Raw genomic sequence first — 15,863 nt, 5'->3', positions numbered from 1 at the left:
TCTCACCCTCCTTGTGCAGTTTCTAAGCTCCACCCAGATGTGGTAGCCTAATGAACTATTCACTGATGGGTGTTGTTCCTCTATTCTTCCATTTCTTCATGTCTACCAGGTTCCAGGCTTTGTATTCTCTTGCTGTGGGGATTTTTCCAGAAGGAAAGTTGAAGCTGAGTGAAGGTGTGGCTGGTCACAGAGCTCCAGAGCGCTTCTCCTGGGGGCTGGGAAGGTGGCTAGCTCCTGAGCTTAGTGGAAACCAGATAGAAATGGAGCCGAGTACTGAGGAATAGTTCCCCTCCAAGAACACCGTCTAAGAATTCAGTCTTTTTAATGATTTTAAATCATATATTGACATGGCTACCAAAAAGGTATCGGGGAAAGCATGAAATATATCAGTTATCAGTCAGTGACACCCACTTCCCCACCACCCAAGCCTAAGGGTTGTCCCAGGCTTTATCCTATGCAGACTGCCTCCCCATGTGGTGGAGAACTTGTTGGTGTCCAGGGAGCCGTGAATAGATGTCGGAGGGATGGCCGAGCCAAGTGCTGGCCATGGCCCTCCCAGCTCTGGCAAAGTCTCCTGTACCCACGGTGGCCTGGAGGCAGAGGACTCCCTCTGAGCAGCCGCCATCCCTGGCCTCCTGGCCCATCTAACATCTTAGGCAAAATAGGGATGCCTGTAGCAGCTACAATGGGACAGGGACCAGAAGCCCCAACTGTTTTCAGAATCCTCATGAAAGCCCTGGGGCTTCTGGTCCAAATGTCAGAAATGGAATTTCCTGCTGCTCTAGCAGGATGAGAGCTCAGAGTCAGCTTTGATTTCAAGAAAATAAACAAGAGTATGTATTTTCACACATGAATCACGGACTGAGGTTCATGGCCACTCGATTTGTTTCATGTCTGACTTCCTTAAGTCCCTGACAGCCAAGACCGTCTGCCTTAACTCCCGGCCCAGCGCAGAGTAAGTGTTCTGTCAATATTTGCTGAATCGAGGGGCACAGGCAGTCTTGGAAGGCACATCTTGGAAGAGCATTTCCCTATTTCTACACCCCACATGCATCAGCTCCAGGATGCCTTGATCCTGACTGTCCTCTAAACCTTGTAGCCACAGGAGCAGACGCTGCAAGACGGCTCGGGTGGTTGGTGTCCAGGCAGGCGTCCCTTCCTGGCAAGCAATACCTTGGAAGCTGCCCCGCATTTCGGGGCTCCGTGCCCATCTTTTGAATTTTGAAGTGCCCCAAGCCATTGTGAGTGCATTCTCTGTTTATGTTCCAAGCAGCTTGAATCTGTGCCCTGCAAAAATGCAAGTTGGAAAGTTAATTCATTCCTTTATGTCAAGGTAATTGCAATTTCACCCTAATCCTCTCTTGTCAAAGATGTTTCTACAATGCAGGGAGTTATCTTTTTACAAGAGACACTTCAAGGTGATTTAATAACAGCACTTGCCATGAGTCACATATTCCCTGTAGTCATCCACTCTTCAGCTTGGGAGAATAGGGTTTTCAAGTACAGAAGAGAGAAGGCATTTGGCTAGGCTCATAGTCCACTTATATGCTTTCAGCCAAATGCACACCTTCAAGAAAAAAAAGAACACCCTGATGAGCACTTCTGGTAACTAAGGTGCTAAACAGATCTTTCAAAGCAATGCTAGTTTGGTTTCTTTGCTTTAGGGCCACCCATATTCCTGCAGAGTGCTCTGAAATGTCTTTAGACACTATGAACTTGACAGTTGTGGACAAAGAGGGAATCTCATCTTGAGATCAGTTATTAATTCAACAAACCCTTACTGAGTCTCTACTGTGAACTACAAGCCAAGCACTGTACCAGGGGTTTGGATTCAAATGCACACGAGGTTTGCCTGGTTGCTGCCCTCATCCAGCTTAGAGTCTTACGGAGTAGCTTACTTGCTGGCTCTCCTTTTTTCCATTGGAAAACTAGAAATTTATGTCATAGAAATGCTCCTTTTCTTTTTCTAGCCCATCTGCATAGCAAAAGGCATAGGAGTGGATTTTTCTGGTCTAACCAAATTCCTACCTCTGCACAGCACAGGAACGTTTGCATGTGCTTCCTACTTCCTGTTTCTCATGTCATACTAGCTCAGACCAAAAGGCAAAGTGCACTGGCTGGATTGTGGCTAAGCTTCTGGAGATTTGAGTCTGAAGGGCCAGGAGGTGGCCCGATCTTGAAGACTCCAGCTCTCCGGAGAGGTCAAGTCTTCTCCCAGTAGCCACGTCTCTAGATTTACCATCAAACTGTCACATCAACCCATGAGAAAATCCAGCTGCAGAAGAGAACTCCCAGTGGAAACCATATTTAAAAGCCTTCCCATAATGTCTTCCAGAAAAATATACACGTGCAAAATGCATTTTAAAATCAAGACTAGGTATTTAGGATATAAGAACACCTTTGCCAAGTGCCACTTACTCCCACCTCTGGTTGGAATTTTCTGGGCATGCCAACACTGGTGTTACTTGATGTAGGCAGAGTCCCTACTCATACTTACAAAAACCCATACTGGCTGCTCCTAGTGGGGTTTTTAGCATGTCTCTTTCAACTGGATTTCTAAAACAAGGAGCAATGTAATTGACAGGTAACGACAGGCTAGCAGGATTGTCTTAACAGATACTGGTGTATTTTCAGTTCAGACATTCACCGGCCAAGATATTCTGTACAAAAGAAGACTAACATTTCTGAGCCATGTGAAGAGATGCCAAAACACCAGAGAGCTGTAACCCAGACTGAAAGAGTTGGGCTTGCACCTCAATTAGAAGAAAAAAAAAAAAGCCACTCTTTTCCCTGTGTGATGTCATACTTTGACTACGGTCATTCAAGGTATAAAATCACTTCAGAGTTTAGCCACCCTGAACCCTTTGTGACATGAAATGGAATAGAAGAGAATTAAATAGTGGGAGGCTTTAACTGTGCCACACTTTCAAAGGTTAAAAAAACAAAGAGCAACAGCAGCCACCCCTGTGTTGACAATTATTTCTTCCCCCAGCAACTGGCTCTCCTTGGTTGGACTGAGGCCTTTGCCTTAACAGAGAACCTAAACTACCAACAGAGAACCCCAATGTCCAGGGTAGATTCCAATGAAAACAGAGCAAAACCTTTGAACCTGGGCTCCTTACCCCCATCCCTTGTGGGTCTGAGTCCCTGCAAGGTGTCCATGGAGTCACCAGCCACAGCCCCATGGGGAGCAACCCTCCACATTGCCTTCCAGGAGCTGGGTAACTACCTCCCTGATGACCTTTGTATGACCTAAAGATCCCATTTGAAATGCACAAACACTCTTTATGGGATTTCAAAACAGAGACAAGGGCTTAAGCTGAGGGAACCACAAATGGTTTTATTAAAGCCCAACTACACCTCTACATGTGGGGCCCCAGCATGAGCACAGCCATGGCTAAGAACCACTGATGTAGCTTAAAACAGCCACCTTTCTTGACCAATTATATAGGTGAATAATGCACCTCGTCTTCCAGATGAATAATGCAAATAAATGTTCTGACAAAGTGCCTTTTGGATCCCTCAGGGATAGCTGGGAGATGATGGCTGTGGAGTGGGGATACAGGGCTGCCAGGAGCCAGCTGTGTAGATCCCAAAGCAGATGTCAGTGCCCCAAACTGATAGGAATGGGAGGGCCAAAGCTAGGTCTTCACTATGAGATATGGGTGAGGATCCCTAAAAGGAAGCCTAGGTAGGGAAAAGGAGCACACAGAGCAGGAAACAGGCCTGTCAGAGGGAAGGACAGCAATGGTTTGTAGCCAGAAGGAAGCCAATTTCCACATTGCACATCTAGTGGGATTGCCACAGGGGTGGACCTTCATCATCGGGGAGGCCCTGCCCTCAGCTCATTGGGTGGTCTTGGTCTTCAGTGGCTACAGTTTGGTTCTCTCTATGAGGGACAACTTGGAAAGCATAGTGGGCATTAGTTCAGGTCAACAAAATAAGTGCATACTGGGCATCAGATACTGAGATTTCAAAACGCCTGATATTGATGTAATAGTGATAGCAGAGCCAGAATCTAAGCCCCTTTGGAAAACATACATGAATCAGTCACTGAATTGGTGTTCTCCTGAGAAACAGAACCAATATTTCTATATAGACATAAATGTATCATGGACATTGGCTAAGATGATTTTGGAAGCTGAGAGATGCTACAGTATCCTGGAAGAACCAGGAAAGCCAGGGGTGTGATGCAGGCTGGGTCTGAAGGCCTGAGACTCGAAAGCAGCAATGTCTGATGGCAGGAGGAAAGAAATGTCTCAGCTCAAGAAGAGATAGAGAATTTGGCCTTCTTCTGACTTCCTGTTCTTTGTGAGCTCTCGGTGGATTAGATGATACCCATCCACAAAGGTAAGGGATTACATCTTAGCAGCTATCTCTGTGCCCCTTAGCTCAGTCAAGCTGACACACACAATTCATCATGACAGTCGCTGTGCTTAAATAATGCAGAGAGTTGCTTGCATAATCAAAGCTTTGGGCTTGAAGCCTATGGTGTACTTGTGCTAATCACTCATGTTCTGCCCCCTGTTGGAGAACAACCTGTAATAGGTTTTCACATACAAGAGACTTGAGAGTCATCTCACTCGGGCCTCCTATGCAAATCCTTTCCAAAGCCTTTCTGGGAAAAGAACAACTTTGGCTTTTCAAAACAGAAGCTAAGGAAGGCCTAGTGTCCCACCCTGGTGTGACCAGGTTCTGTGGTCACTGGCACTCCAGGGCGTTCTTGCCATGACTAACTGTTGGCTTTAATCCAACCACCCTGCTGGCCCAAAGATGATTGATGACATTTGGGGACCTTGCTGGGACAAATATGAGCAACCAATCCCCCTTTTCTCTACACTGAGCAACACTTACAACTATCCCCTTAATAAATTGTATTGGACTTGCATTAGTGGGTCCCCTAATCTCATTCTGAGTTTGGCAGCCCCAGGAGCTGTGGTGCTGAGTCCTAGTTGCATATGAAAATCATCTGAGAAGCTTGAAAAAGGGCTGCTGCCTGGTGTCCCACCACTCAGGATTCTGATTTACTTGTGCTGAGGTGGGGCAGTGGTGATGGTGGATGGTGGTTGTTGTTTTTAAATCTTTGCTAGGCTTCTTAATATTTCAGCCAATTACTGCTAATGTTTTCATAGTGCTTATAACCAATCTCTGCCCGCCCCCCCACCTGATTAAATGCAGCATCTATATTTCTTCTTTGATACCATTCAGCAATTACCCCTCTCAGTTCCCTGAGTGGAAATCTGAAGATTAGGGGGATTTTTCTTTGCCAAATGCGAGCCTGACATTTTTAACAAAAGTAAAATATAGCAGCTGTTTCTGGTGAAATTCTTCTGAGAGGTTGCTAAGAATTTCCTACAACACTGAAGTTTGGTAGCTTAGTGATCATTGACCCCTAAAGGGGAGGGCATGTTTCTGGGTTACAGTTGTCTTTGCCATCTTCCAGATATTACCTATTATCTTCGTATGTGATGGCCTTAAAAGGATGGACACAGAAGCATTCTGAATCATCCAATCCACCTTTAATCCAAAGTCTTCATCATCAACAATTTTTTTTGAGTTTCCACTGTGGCTCAACAGGTTAAGAGCCCAACTAGTATCCACGAGGATGCGGGTCAATCCCTGGCCTTGCTCAGTGGGTTAAGGATTTGGCATCCCTGCAAGCTGTGGCATAGGTTGAATATGGGGCTTGGATCTGGCATTGCCATGGCTGTGGCATAGGCTGGCAGCTGCAGCTTTGTTTTGACCCCTAGCCTGGGAATTTCCATATGCCATGGATGCGGCCCTAAAAAGACAGAACAAACAAACAAAAAACAATTTTTTTTCAACTGCAGAAAAACCCACTCCCAAATTTTGCCACATTGTCATTCTCTTCATTTAACAAATAAGAGGCTATCAATTGTCTGACCTGCTTGAAGCTTTTTATCTTAAGAAATTTTTCTTTTATAAACCTTTGTGGTGGGTTAAGAGGAGGAACAGATTCCCTTCAGGCTCCCTTCTAGTTTCTTGGTGGACTTAGCATATTTACCATCTCTTGATAGGGACATTTAATCCTGATTATGAAAGGAGAAGGTGAGGTCTCCACTCTGTAGGAATATCTCAAGATGCTTTCAACCCAGAGTCAAAACACCAGGTCCTTGTTCTGAGATACTTCCCAGAATGAGCTGCACCTCCTGAATTTTTCACTATGTTTTGTCTGCATCTCGACACATTTCGTTATCCTATTTTTATTAGCTGAGTTAAATTTCCTATCTCCCTCCCATGAGGTCCTTCAGAGCCGAGGCTGCCTTTTTTCTTCTAAGTATATCCACTCTGACGCTGAGTAAGTACTCACATGTATGGCAATAAAGAATGACCAGATGAATGAAGAATCAATTCCCCCCAAAGCTGGCTGAAAGTAGTCTAGTTGGAGAACAAGAGAGAAAGGTCAGGGCTGTGAGTACCCTAGCAGAGGCTGGACTGCAGAGATTTATTGCCAAGGCTTCTGCTTTTGCCTCCATTTGTCCCCTGTTGTTTTGCCAGTCAATATCAGTAGTTGTTGAATAACGTTCATTTATACATTATTTAGTAGGAGCAATCGGTCAAAGTCCCTGCGATCATGGCCCAGCTTTTTCAACTTGCCTCTTATCTGTAAACACATTTCCTGAGCTACTCTATCTTTTCATCTTGTCGAGGTGATCTATAGCAATATCCCAGAACCTGCCTATTTTCTTTTTAATCCCCTGATGGATTATAAATAGCCTGCTCTAAACTTTTCCAAAGCTTTGAAGGCAAATTCCTGCTTCCTAAATTACCATCAACCTCTTGCTCTGCACTCAGACCACTGTGGGAGGCGGCCCTCCTTCCCCAGGACAGATGCACAAAAGCCTCCTCCACTTCTCTGCCCTCGTGCCAAAGTAACACTAGGGCAACGACCAGTGTGTGGAAAGGTGACTGGGAATACACACATTACTCCCTGCTCTTACCAATGAAGAGAGGCTGTGAGAGAAGAGAAAGAAAGCATAAAGGAAGGGCAGAAGAAGAAAGCACATGAAAGAGAACAGGAAGGAGCAGCAAGAAGAGATGGGAGGGAAACCAGGGACTAGAGAAATGAGGATGAGAAGGCAGAAATGTGGGTGACATGGGGAGTCCGGGCTTGCTCTCTTTGACCTTAAGGCATTGCACCTGCACTGAAACACCCAAGCCCTGTATAACCACTTCTGGCAATAGGAGGCAAAATGGCCTGGAAAGAGCTTGGCACTCTGTCGCCTAGTGGATCCTTTTAACTCTACACACACACAGAAAAGAGCCCTGTTGCCTGACTTCTGAGATCTCAGAGACTCTCCCATCAAAGCATATCACAGGTCCTGGGGCCACAGTTGTCAAGGGCTCGCTTTAACAAGCACCTCAGGGTATTCACTGATGGCTAGACTGAGCTTCCAAGACTCAATGCAGGAGTTCCCGTCGTGGCGCAGTGGTTAACGAATCCGACTAGGAACCATGAGGTTGCGGGTTCGGTCCCTGCCCTTGCTCAGTGGGTTAACGATCCGGCGTTGCCGTGAGCTGTGGTGTAGGTTGCAGACGCGGCTCGGATCCCGCGTTGCTGTGGCTCTGGCGTAGGCCGGTGGCTACAGCTCCGATTCGACCCCTAGCCTGGGAACCTCCATATGCCGAGGGAGCGGCCCAAGAAATAGCAACAACAACAACAACAAAAAGACAAAAGACAAAAAATAATAATAATAATAGAAAAGACTCAATGCAGCCCCTGCTTGCAACATTCACTCACATTGCAAACCGGAACCCTCTCCTCCCCAGCTCCCCAGGGCCGCCTCTCCAGCTAGTGGGGAGCAGCCAGGTTGCCCTTCTTGGTGTTCTGTTCTTTCTTTGTATTCCTTTTCCATTTCCACTTACAGCCTAATCCATTAAGAAGCACTTATTCTCAGCAAACCTCTTGAGCAAGTTCTAATTTGCCACCTCTCAATACAAGTTCATTTTTACTTTCTGGTTCTCTTCCTGACACAAAATTAGGCAGAGAGGCTCGTACATGCCTGCAGCACTGCCCATTCTGCCTCTCCCTGAATCCGTTTCACTTGGCTCTCTTGCACTTACTTTTTAAAATTTATTAAAGTATAGTTGATTTACAATGTTCTATCAATTTCTGCTATATAACAAAGTGACCCAGTCATACATATATATACAATCTTTTTCTCATATTATCTTCCATCATGTTTCATCACAAGTGGTTGGATGTAGTTCCTTGTGATGTTCAACAGGACCTCATTTCTTATCCATTCTAAATGTCATAGTTCTTATCAGTGCATTTGGAATCAGTCTTGGCCTCTCTGAATAATTGTGGGGCTTACAGATACGGTGACCATTAAAAATCCAAACTATAGGAAGCCCCTAGCAAAGAAGCACCTCTACCTTCTCTGAGCATGCACCAAGCTGCTCCAATGGCATCCTTAAACACAGCTCTCACTCCGAGCCACTGGACTCTGAACTGCCAAGTCCTCTCTACCATTTATGTGCCTTCCTACTCCCCAAAGGGGGTAAACTCTGCTGGCATGGTGTGAACATCCTTTAGAAAAATCACTCTGTTTCTTAGGATCCAAGGCCAAACATCTGGAAGACACAGAATTCTGCAAATATGCTTCCAAGGGCTTAATCTTTGTAATCAGAGGCCTCTCTTCCCTAGAACGAGCGCTTCTTGTGTGTTTACTACATTCTAGGTATTGTGTTGATTTTCTTACATTATCTCACTTAATCCACCCCCCAGACTTCAGAATCACCCTTCAAACAGCAGTCAGACATTCATCTGTACAGAACTCTCCAAAGGCTTCCTGTCTTACACAGAAGGAAAGTCAAGTCCTTGCAACAAGCCAAGAGGAGGCCCCCGTGATATCTCAGACCAAGTGTGTTTCCTCCAGAGCCACCTGTTAAGCTTCTCCCCTCTAGCTGTGCTAGGCACCCTGCTGCTCCTCCCACAGGAAGCTCCCTCCCTCCCCTGGGAGTCACATGACTTGTCCTTTTTACTCTCCCCAGTCTCTCCTTCTCAGTGGGAACTTCCTTGGCCTCCCAATATACATAGAACCTCACCTCCACCCTGCCTTCCACACTCGGCTTACTTCTTTAACATCCAACCCCCCCCCCCCAACCTGGTACCTGCTTATTTACTGTCTCCTCTATCTAGAACATAGCTGCAGGAGGGGAGGATTTGGTTTTGTTCCCTTCTGAGCCCCCACAGTCTAGAACAGTGTTCTTAAAACATCCCTGAATAAATGAATGAATGAAAAATATTCTTCTTACCTCCAATATTCAGCTGAGAAAAAGGTTTAATGACTAATTAATTTATCTAAGGTCATAGAGCTGATACAAGGCAGAACTATACACCTAGTACTGAGGACTTATCAACCTCCCTCCCAAGCTCCAGCTGCCTTTGTAGGAAATGCTTTTGCTAGGCTCATTCAATCAAGGGTGATTTTTTGATGAAAAGAGGAAGCAGAAATGGATGATGATGACTAAGAAATCCGTGGAAAGCCGGGTCTAGAACCTGATGTGCAAACTCACATTTCCTCCAAACCTCTTAAGTCATAGGTTCTCTCCTCACTCTTGACATGGGCCAAATTCAATCCTTTTTAAAATAGGTACCATAGAGTGTTAAAGTAAAGATCACACAGATTTTTCAACATTTTGAAGAACAATTTGTTGTTGCTGTTGTTACTTGCAAACATTTTGAAACCATTTATTAGCGGCATTTTTGTAGAGAGGGAAAGACCACATAAAATGAGGCAACTTCAAAATATACTGGAGCCTATAAACACCATTAGGGCTGATACTGTGCTTTCCTGTCCCCGATTATCTCACTGAGACTGGTCCTGAGCAAGCATTCTGTAGATGTTTAGTAGACAAAAGAATGTCACTGGAGAAGCAATTTTAGTTTTTCCTAGGAGCAGACTGGATACTGGTCATTTTGTTCAGACCAGCCAATTCTAACCTCGTCCACATGAAAAAGGTGGTAGCCATCTGAGAATTTACTTGGGGGTCAGAGAGTTGATCACATTTGAGACAAAGTTATAATCCCCATCGAAAATTTGAAAAACAAAAACACAAACCTAGTATAATGGAATCTCCTCAACTACAAGGAGAAAGCCAGAGCGGAATTTTTGCGTTGGCCCACATGGGGCTCTGCAGGGGTGGGATGTGAGGTCAAAAGCTGAGCCAGGAGGTGGGCACCTTTCCAACCACTAAAAACATCCCAGAAGGAAAGACCAATGGCCATGATTTACAAACCAGAAAGTTGAGTGGGTGAAGTTATAAACAGGTAGCCTACAGTAATCCAAGCTGATGCTTTATAATATAGAGATATCTTTCCTTGATCCCCTCCCCTTATGCAGGCTACAGAGCCCTACCACATTCCCTTCAGAGGAGGAAGATGGAGCTCAGCTCAGGAGTGAAACTCCTTCCCCTGCTTCCTTAAGTCTGTCCAAGGGTCTGACACATCAGGAAACGTACTTTAAACTTAAGAAACAGCATTATCCAACTACCAAGCCCCACTTGAGAGGGAGGCCAACACTGCCCCCCCCCCAACCCTGATGATTCACCCAACTAGCAGGTCAAGATTCCTTTTATTGTCATGGTAACCTTTCCTTAAAGTGGATCTAGTGACTTGCTTCTAATGAATAAATGGAGAAAAAGGTGATGGAAGCCCCTTCCATGATTAGGTCATACATACCCTGACCTCCCTCTTGCTGGCAGACTCTCTGTCTTGATGGCTCTAAGAAAGCAAGCTGTCAGCTGGAGACATTCTCAAGGTAAGAAAGTGAGGGTGTCCTCCAGCCAACAGCTAGCAAGGAACTGAGTCCCTCAGTCCAAGAGCCTGTGAGGGATTGAATCCTGCCAACAACCACTCAATGAATTTAGAAGCACATCATACCCAACTTGAGCCTTGAGATGGCTATGGCCTTGCCAGCAGCTTGATTGCAGCTCCAGAGAGGACCGAGCCAGATGCCCCAGTTAGGCCAGGCCTAGATTTCACAGAAACTGTGAGGGGAATAAAAAACCAAAACTTGCATGGCTTTAAGCGGCTAAATGCTGGGGTGATTTGTTACACAGCAACAGATGACTAATACAAGGATAATGAAAATACCATGAGATGCATGTAGCAGAAATTCATGCTAAAAATGTCATGAGAGCACAGATTTGGGGTCTCAGGACACTTAAAGTGTAGGCCCTGTGGAGGGGAGGAATATGGGACCCTGCCTAACAATGCAAAGCTGCAATGACCAAGCTATTTCCACCTGCTGCAGCTGTCCATTTGTCCAGTATGTGAAGCCCAAGTTTGTTAATCTGGCAACAGGAACTGCCATCATCTGGCCTCAGCCTACTTTTCCAGTTTTGTCTCCTTCTTTCTCCCTACCTGTCTGCTATCTTTGAGTCAAATCAAGTTAGACAAAGTAGCCCCTAATACTTGCCAATTTGTCCATACTGTATCCTCTTCCTAGAATGCCTTCCTGTTCAGGCTGTGACATATCTCCTTGGTGCTCTGTGGAACTCCATGAAAATCCTATGCCTGGCCCTGAAGTAGCTCCCTCACACCACACATCACCCTGCCTGCCACCTTTGGTTTTCTTACCTCGCACCTTCTCTGGCTCTAAGCCCAGTAAAGGATGTTCTTCTTCAACTCAGTATCCACATAACTAGCTCACAGATGGAATATCACTTTTGGTCAGCAGCTGGTGAAAGAATAACCGTGGGATGGACCTGTTAGGAAGATCAACAATGGATAGTGTATTTGACACAATGGAGGATGACCTGTCACTCTAAAAAAATTTGACCTTAAACAAGCAAGAAAATTCCAAGAATTATTACCTTGCCTACACCTTGCACTCAGGTTCCTGTTGAGAACTCCATTAAGAGAAAAGAATGGCTTTCACAACATCTGTCAGAATTACTCAAGTTTCCATCCTATATATCAGTTCTATTCACCAATAATCAAATCAACTGGAGGAGAAAAGGGAGGGAATAAAAAAATCAATAACTAACCTGAATGCCCTTCAAGAAATCTGCCTTCCTCCCCACTTGCTATCAACTGAAACTGACAGGCTGACCTAGAGTTAGAGATCAACAGCTCTCAACAACTTCAGAGAATGAAACCAACCATCTTCCTCATAAAAAAAAATGCTCAGGGAGAAGGTAGCAATTATACTTTCTCAGAGAAAATGTATTTCTTAAGAGATGTAGCCATTGGGGAAAGATGTTTGACTCTCTTAAAATACCTTCAAATCAATGGCATCTTAGCTTGTGGACACCTGCCATTTTGAAGAAAAAGAACAAAATCAGTGACTTTGTTTAAAAATTTGTTTTCATACAATAACCTTATTGTCCTGAGGGATTTCAATGCAAGATCAATAATAACCAATATGACCCTTGGAGAAAGGTTTTGAATCCTATGAAAGTGGGATGACAAAAAAAAAAAAGCTATTCCTACTCAGTCAGCTTACTAGGAATCACCCTGGTCACTGTTCCATAGAAGAGAAAACATCCAAAACCCGACCTGAAATGTCTGTCCGTTTAAGTTATAAATCAACCCTGTAATTAAGTCTGTGGAGACCCTGCAGGGCAGATGACTTTGTGTTTTTCATACATGGATTAGGTGCCAGGACACGATCAATCAATGGGTTGGTGATTCAACTACATAAATGTGGTAGAAGGCCACCTATAAGGAGAACTTGGGTGACTTTACAAAACCTCTTGGGCCTGAAATCCAGACTATAGATCATAGTGAGGCTAATAAAGCTACCATATGCCACCAAAGGAGAAGGCTATGCAATTTCAGGGAAACAATTTTCCTACCTTGGTTACTGAGTAAAGACATGAGAAAATAATGCAGTCACTGAAAAGTGAAACTAAAACAATAGGAATAAGCAGTTAACTCTTTATACTAGAATTGCTAACCTCATGTAAAAGAAACTTTAAAAATTTATTCCTGGTGTGGGTTAGCGGAATCAGGACAGACTCAAGATTTCAATGCCATCATTTTGTCTCCATCAGAGAAAATCCGACTGATGCATTCTTAAGTACTTCTGGTTTATTTCTATGGACATGGATTTGCATCTGATTGGCCTCTTTCTTACACACAGTGCTTTAGAACATCCCTCCTTCTTTCTTACTGTTAGCCTCTCAGATGACCTAACAGAGAATTCCACATCACTTTCCAGACAGTCATCAACACCCCCCCCCCAAAAAAAAAAATCTGAGAATCATTGGAGCGAAGTATCTGGCGCTACCCTAGTAATGCCCCATCCTTTGTTTGCCACAAACCCAAGGCCAGGAATACTGGCCTCAAGGGCAAATTGGCAGAATGCAGGGACTGGGGGTGGGTTTGTGGACTAGATTGTAAGTCCATGCAAGTAAAGGCACAATGTTAAGTCCTTTGCCTCAGGATCCTAATTTGCTAGACAGTGTTTCCTAGAATTTTCTGGAGAACATGTTAAAAAGCCTACAGTTTTTCTTAGGCACAGCCACCAGATTCTGGATCAGGGAGCCTGAGGCAGAGAAGGACTCCAGAAATCTGTATTTGCAACATGTCCCTGACTAGTACTATGGACACCTGGAAAAGAGAATCCTAACATCCGAAGGTGCCAGAAGATTGTTGCTGGGATTGTAGCCCCCAAACCTGGCTGCAGTTGAGGAACATTAATGATCAGGTTTCATAGCCTCTAGGCTTAACGAATCAAAATCTCTGGCAGTGGGAACCGGAACTTTGATGTTTATATTCCTACCCTGGTTGCATGCTAGAATAAACTGAGCACTTGAAATTACCATTATCCAAGGCTTTGTGCAAAAGAATTGAATCAGAGCCTCTGGAGAAGGAATAGCTTGCAAAAGCTCCCTAAGTGATTCTGATGAAACCAGACCATAGCCAAGCATACAGGAACCACTGAGGTAGATGGTGCAGGATGATGCTGACATCATTGGGTTTTCATCTTTATGCAAAAAACCAGAGCAGCAAGGAGCAAATACACACCAACTGGGTGGCAGACATGGCAGGGCTGATTTCCTTGTCCCATCAGTGCATGGCTTTAAGTGGAACCACATATTCAGGGGCATCCTTTAAAAAAACTGGTGGAACTCAGATCAGATTAAGACATTTGCCATCAGCAATGGGAAGGAGAAGGCTGGGAGCCCAGAAAGTCTGTTCATTCTCTGCCAGTTAAGGTTTCTGTATAGCTTCAGACAAGTTCTAACCACATGATGACACTTTTGCTCAGGAGTGAAGAATCTCTATACCAGCAAAATGGAAAGGAACTTCTGTAGCCACAGCCACTTACACTTTCACAAGCTCCTCAGGAGAGAAGTCGGCATGTGGTAGGCACTCAATAAACTATGTTGAATAACCGACTGAATTTCCATCGCCACAGCTAAAACCTTAAATAACCTTTCAGGATGGTTTCGAGTGGATTTTTTTTTCCGGTTTCTGAAAAAAATCACTACCACGGTAATCATCACAAAGTACGATACCATGAACAACTGAAACTAGCAGCAAAATTGCTTTAATTTTTAATGTGGGGTGGATAAATTCTACTTAGATATTTAAGTAGAAGCTTATCTGCTTATACTCCCAGAAGGATGGGGATTTCATCACGGGCATCTCCCATCTGTGGTAGGCACAATAACACCACCCCAAAGATGATCACACCTCGATCTGTAAAACCTGTGCCTATGTTACCTTATATGGCAAAGGGGGCAGGTATGATTAGATTAGTTAAGAGCCTTAACTAAGTTGGGGAAATTATCTTGGATTCTCTGGGTGGTCCACATGCAGTTACAAGAGTTCCTAAAAGATGGAAGAAGAGGCAGGCTGAAGTCAGGGAGATACTGTAAGAAGCCACACTGCTGACTTGGAAGCTGGAGAAAGGGGCCATAAGCCAAGGAATGCAGGCAGCCTCTAGAAGCTGGAAAATGCAAGGGAATGGATTCTTTCCTAGAGCCTCTGGAAGGAATGCAGCTCTGCTACTGACACTCCGATTTTAGCCTAGAGAAACACATTTCAGACTTCTAAACTTGAAAACTATTAGATAATCAATCTGCATTGTTTCCAGCCACTAAGTTTGTGGTAATTTGTTATAACAGCAATAGGAAATGAGTACATCATATAATACATAAGAGAAGAAGAATACAGGGAATAATAGTGGCTAAAGTAGCATTTCTTTGCATTTCAACATAGCAAAGGGCTGTACGGGGGTCCTCCACGGAGTGATGTGGTCTGCCACATCCCATCAAAAGTGGGGTATGGCTTGTAAGAGTACAAAGCTGAAAGAAAAGTTATGGAGGAGTTCCCGTCATGGCGCAGTGGTTAACGAATCCGACTAGGAACCATGAGGTTGCGGGTTCGGTCCCTGCCTTGCTCAGTGGGTTAACGATCCAGCGTTGCTGTGAGCTGTGGTGTAGGTTGCAGACGTGGCTCGGATCCTGCGTTGCTGTGGCCCTCGTGTAGGCTGGGGGCTACAGCTCCAATTCGACCCCTAGCCTGGGAACCTCCATATGCCGCAGGAGCGGCCCAAAGAAATAACAAAAAGACAAAAAAAAAGTTATGGAGATACTTGCCATAAATCACATCACAGGCTTGTAAGATAATATGGTATACATGTCTGCTTTCAAAAACAAAAGGAGTGATATCATTTTAAGTTCTCCATGGTAATTGGGCAGAATGTCTGGCTAATGAAGGTCATAAAACCTGGGCTAATATTCCAGGTGAAATGGCCAATATTATTGAGAGGATAGGCTCCCATCCAAACACCTATCACCAAAATGAGAAACCACAGTGGGATAAAGATGGCAATGATGATCACGCCATACGATAACCCCCCTGCAGAAGATATTGTAAA

The 15,863-nt window shown here is 44.6% G+C and overlaps 1 long non-coding RNA gene across 1 annotated transcript; it reads right to left on the bottom strand.

Moving 5' to 3' along the window:
* Window positions 1-305: 305 nt before the first annotated feature.
* LOC125121264 (uncharacterized) lies at window positions 306-12,106 on the bottom strand. The gene is made up of 2 exons (XR_007133417.1): window positions 11,609-12,106; window positions 306-1,287 (listed from the first exon to the last, which is right to left on the bottom strand). It is a non-coding gene; the product is annotated as an uncharacterized LOC125121264 (long non-coding RNA).
* Between the last annotated feature and the right edge of the window lie 3,757 nt (window positions 12,107-15,863).

Source organism: Phacochoerus africanus, chromosome 2, assembly GCF_016906955.1.
Source record: "Phacochoerus africanus isolate WHEZ1 chromosome 2, ROS_Pafr_v1, whole genome shotgun sequence".
NCBI classification, from domain to species: domain Eukaryota; kingdom Metazoa; phylum Chordata; class Mammalia; order Artiodactyla; family Suidae; genus Phacochoerus; species Phacochoerus africanus.
This window is presented reverse-complemented; position numbering and strand designations above follow the sequence as displayed.